Source organism: Dromiciops gliroides, chromosome 3 (genome assembly GCF_019393635.1).
Source record: "Dromiciops gliroides isolate mDroGli1 chromosome 3, mDroGli1.pri, whole genome shotgun sequence".
NCBI classification, from domain to species: Eukaryota; Metazoa; Chordata; class Mammalia; order Microbiotheria; family Microbiotheriidae; genus Dromiciops; species Dromiciops gliroides.
Window position 1 is genome coordinate 650,081,353 of NC_057863.1, and position 5,341 is coordinate 650,086,693.

At 39.7% G+C, this 5,341-nt stretch overlaps 1 long non-coding RNA gene across 1 annotated transcript; it reads left to right on the forward strand.

Moving 5' to 3' along the window:
- Positions 1-974: 974 nt before the first annotated feature.
- Positions 975-5,018, forward strand: LOC122746318. The gene is made up of 3 exons (XR_006355532.1): positions 975-1,031; positions 4,078-4,205; positions 4,857-5,018. It is a non-coding gene; the product is annotated as an uncharacterized LOC122746318 (long non-coding RNA).
- The last annotated feature ends 323 nt before the right edge of the window (positions 5,019-5,341 follow it).

Genomic DNA, 5,341 nt, shown 5'->3' on the forward strand with positions numbered 1-5,341 from the left:
TGCAGAATTATAGATCCCTTGGTATAACTCTCATAACACAGAAGGGAAGCCCATCAAGGCAATGAGTCAAGAAGGACCAAATAAGAGGAGGTGAGGGGTTGGACATCCCTGATCATTGCCCTGCCTCATCACCGCTACACATAGACATGTGCACACACTATGTATACATGCATATACATATGTGTTATAGCATATATGTATAAACCATAACATGCACACATGTATATACATATAGGTGTGTACATTTATGTTTCAGTTTTTTTTCAGTCATGTCTTACTCTCTGTGACCCCATTTGTGGTTTCCCTGGCATAGCTAATGAAGTGGTTTGCCATTTCCTTCTCCAGCTCATTTGACAGATGGAAAAATTCAGGCCAACAGGGTGAAGTGACTTCCCCAGGGCCACCCAGCTAGTAAGTGTCTGAGGCCAGATTTGAACTCAGGACTCCAGACCCAGCACCCTATCCATTGTACCACCTAGCTGCCCCATTACATATATGTATATAAATATATAGGTGGTTGTGTATATGTAAATTTGGGAGAAAGGGAGTATTAGAACTTTGGGGAATTAGGACAAGCCTCTTATAGATGACAAGAGCTGGATTATAAAGGGAACTAAGAATTCTTGGAGGTGGAGCTGGTGAGGAAAGAGTTTCATTCCAGGCACAGGTGGCAGCCTGAACAAAGGCATGTGGTCAAGGGATGGCATTTCATGTATAGAGAACAGAAAATGAGTCAGTTTGGCTGGAATGTAGATTCCAGTGTGAAGGGGAGTAATAGGAAATTATCCTGGAAGGATAAATTAGGGTTCAATTGTGAATGATCTTGAATGCTTTAAAAAATTTTATTTTATTTTATTTTCAGTTCCATATTATCTCCTTTTCCTCTCCCCCTGCTCCACCCATTGAGAAGGCAAGAAAAACAAATAAAACCCATGGGAAAAATAAATTCCAGCATCAGTATGTTAAAAAAAGGAAAAAGAAGAAAATATGTTTCAATCTGCCATTTTAGTCCATCAGTTCTCTATCTGGAGGTGGGTAGCATGTTTTATCACAGGTCCTTTGGAATTCTGGTTAGTCATTGTATTGAACAGCATTATTAAGTCTTTCAAAGTCTTTACAATCTTTACAGTAGTGTTCTCCTGGTTCTGCTCACTTCACTTTTGCATCAGTTCATACAAGTCCTCCCAGGCTTTTCCAAAACCATCCCCTTCATCTTTTTTTTTTTCTCCCCTTCATCATTTCTTAAAGCACAATAGTATTCCATCACATTCATATACCATAACTCATTCAGCTATTCCCCAACTGTTGAGCATCCCCATAGTTTCTAATTCATTGTATATATGGGTCCTTTCCCTCTTTCTCTGATCTTTTTGGGGTATAGACCTAATATTTAGCATAGTTCCAAATTGCTTTCCTGAAGAGTTAGACTAATTCACAGCTCTACCAACATGCACTAGTGTACCTATTCTCCCTCCAGCATTTGGAATGTCCTTAAAAGCTAAGCAGATTGTTTTTGATCCTAAGGGAAAATAGGGAGCCATTGTAACTTCTTGAGCAGGGGTCAGGCCTTTGCTTTGAGAATATTAATTTAACAGCTAATAGAGAGCTGGATTGGAGGAAGGAAGTACCAGAGGCAGGGAGATGAATTAGGAGCCTATCATTATAGTGTAGGCAAGAGGGCCTAAATTAGAGTAATAGGTGTGTGAGTTGAAGAAAGGGGGAATATATGACAGATGTTGGAGAAGTAGAAATGACAATATATGACAATTGATCGGTCATAGAGTGGCTGAGAATGAAGAGTTGAGGATTGTGTTAGGGATACTAAATTGGAAGAATAGTGATGTCCTTGGCAGACATAAAGAAGTCAGGAGAGGTTTAATGGAGAAGTATTGAATTTTGATTTGGACGTGTTGAGTTAGAGATACTTGTGTTGTATTCAAGGAGGGCTATCCAATAGACTGTTGGTGATTCAGGGCTGGTGCTCAGGATATAAGGACTGGATTAATAGATTTAGGAGTCATCTGCAAAGAGCTGGCAGCTGAATTAGAGAAATACCCTTATACACTGAGGGATGACAATGGTTGTTCCCTCTGCAGATGCATCTCTCAGTCCATTGGTGGCTTCTCATCCCATGCCAACCTTGTTCACCTTTCTAGAAATCTTCCATAAAGGCTCTGCCCAGAATGTTGGAAGCCTTACTCTCATTCTTACAATGTTTCTGAGGAGGGTTAATCCATTAAGTTTCGGATCTCCTTTCCTGGGGCTGAGATGTCTCTTTTGGTCAGTGCAAACGCTCCCTGGCCCACTATAGCTAGGTGGCCTCAGACCAGACTATGTTTCCCATTCCCTCCATCCATCCATTCATCCATCCATCCACCCAGGTTATCTTGCCATCTGCCCTGCTTCTCCTCACCTGCGACAGTACCTTTTAGACCTGGGTCTCCAGGAACTATTCCACCAGACCATTGTTTGTATCCCTGTCACCTGTCCTGTTATCCTGCATGTACTTCTCCCCCTCTCTTGTCTCCACTTTCCATCTCCTGCTCTGGGCACAGTCATCAATGCCACCATTGTTTCTAAGGGTTTGTCAATCATCTACTCTAAGGATCAACTCACCATCCTGATGATATACTAGACCAAAACTCCCTTTCCTGGCAATCTGTTCATATTGTCTTCCCTAGTAGATTGTAAGACCCTTGAAGGTAGTAGAGACAGTCTTACTTTTGTATTTCCAGCATTTGGCATGGTACCTGGCATATAATAAATGCTTCTTATTTCACTCATTCACTCAATGTTAGGGATCATTCAGGGACCAAATCAGATAATTTCAAAGTCAAAGGGACTGAGGAAACCCTCTACTCCAATTTGTGCACATATCCTAGACTCCAGAGAGGAAAACAGCTTACAGATGAACAGAATCAAGGTTAGAAGGAGATCAGCTAGTCCAGTGCTCCTACTCTGTTACAAATCCAACAGTTTTTGCACTACACCATAGTCTAATGAGAAGAAAATAGTAACATAAGGCAGAAGACCTGCATTCTAGTCTGGGTTTTGTCACTAACTTGGTCCATAAACTTGGGCGTGCCTCACGTTCTTTACCTGTAAGATAAAGGTAACCTCTAAGGCCCCCTTCCTCAGGTCCGTGATTCTGAAAAGTTTTAAGCAATATGGATAAGTGCTGACTCCATCTTGTGAAGGCCTTTGCCCTTTTATCTCTGGGACTTTTCCTCTGCACTCAAGGAAATGATTCATGGAAAGAGAGAGGCAGGTAGAGACTCTGTTATTCTGCAACAGAAAGGGACTGCTCTCCTTTCCAAGTCCACCCTCTCCCAGACCCCTGAGATCACAATGGTCCTTTCTTTGCTACAAGAACAGAAGCCGGTGCAAGAGGATAAAAGAAAGATGTCTGCACTTTGTTCTTTTTCCTCTTCTGCAGAGATAGCTGTGCTGGGGGCTGAGACAAAGGCAGTGTGAGGTATGAGTAGTTAGGGCCAACCCAGGCATACAGATTTGAACAGCCTTGACTAGAATTGCTCAGACTGTGATGAAGACTATGAGCTACTTTGAATCTAACCCCTAGGGGAAACTTCATCTACCCAGAATTCTTTTAATCCATGAGCCTGAGGGGGGTGGGGGGAGAGGGGAAAATAAAGACTCCTTACCCCATTACTTTTCTCACCTATGCTTGGAAGTTTACCATCCTCACTAAAAATCTGGATAGCTGTAAGAGTTAATGTAGGGGGCAGCTAGGTGGTGCAGTGGATAAATCACTGGCCCTGGATTCAGGAGGACCTGAGTTCAAATCCGGCCTCAGACACTTGACATTTACTAGCTGTGTGACCCTGGGCAAGTCACTTAACCCTCATTGCCCTGCAAAAAAAAAAAAGTTAATGTATTCTTTTTTCATCTTTTTCTATATTATTTAAACACTTCATGATCACAGCATGCCAGGAATCTGAATGTAAATGCCATATGGAGTAATTCAAGAGAGTGAAATACCTCTAAGGGGTGGGGGCTTGAATTAGCTATAGTCTATTTCATATTTTAATATTTGATGAATGTTTCTTTTATTCTTAGACTAAATTGGAATGTAGCCATAAAAGGGTTTTAAAAAAGCCTCTTCTGTTTATGAGACAAGCATGGGAAAGTCACCTGGCCAAGGCAGACAGAGCGGCCCAGGCACGTCCAAGCTTGAGTGACAAAAGGTGATGCTGTATCCTGTTAAAAAGTAGCCATCTCTTATATGTTCCAGTAAATTAACAGAAGAAACTTAAATGGAGTGCCATCTAGTGGCAAACTCTATGCAAATTCAAACAACCTTTGTGGATAAAGGAGGCAGTATCTAGCCATGTGTTACATCAAAACAATCTAATATTTGGTTTTCATCATTTTAACTGGTTTGGTTACTAGACACGCCAGTTCCTCCACACTTTCAAATAGTTATTCTTCATTACATCTTTGTTGGAATAAATTTCTCTATATTCAAGAATATACCATCATGAAATATATTTTACATTAAGTTATTTTTCTGAATCACTTGTTAGTTTTTTCCAATAACTGTTTTATTATTTTGTGAAATTTCACTAATTTACAGTACTTATCATTTAAAAGTCAATTTGTATTGTCCAACTTTTGCTGCTAAGCAAAATAAAATATTTTTTAATGGTATGGGTAAGTAAAAGTTATTTGATTTAAAGTAGTAAATATATATGAGCATACCAACTTTATCAACAAAAAGTTGTGTTTCTATGAAAGACATAATTTTCTAATTCTAATGATTATAATTTAAAAATAAATTTGGTTAGTATCTTTTGTTTTTATATCACTAATGTTTTCCACTGTATTTCTCCCCATAGCTCCCTCCCTTGTAATAAAGTAAAGGGGTAAAATGTTCTGCAAAACTGAACAACCTATCAAAAAAGTGTGACATTTGGCAAAGAATGGAATGGAATGCTATTATGCTGTAAGAAACGATGAACAGGAGGAGTTCAGAGAAATCTGGAAGGACTTACATGAACTGATGCTGACTGATAGGAACAGAACCAGGAGAACACTGTACACAGTAACAGCAACATTGTGTGATGAATAATGGGGATAGACTTGGCTCTTCTCAGCAGTGCAACAATCCAAAACAGTTTCAAAGAACTTGTGATAGAAAATGTTCTTAACATCCAGAAAAAAGAACTGTGGACTATAAATGCAGATTGAACCATACTGTTTCTACTTTGGGGCTGTTTTTTTCCTTCTTTTTTGAGGTTTTTCCCTTGTGCTCTGATTCTTCTTCCACAAGATGACTAATGCAGAAATATGTTTAATGTGATTGTACATATATAACCTATAT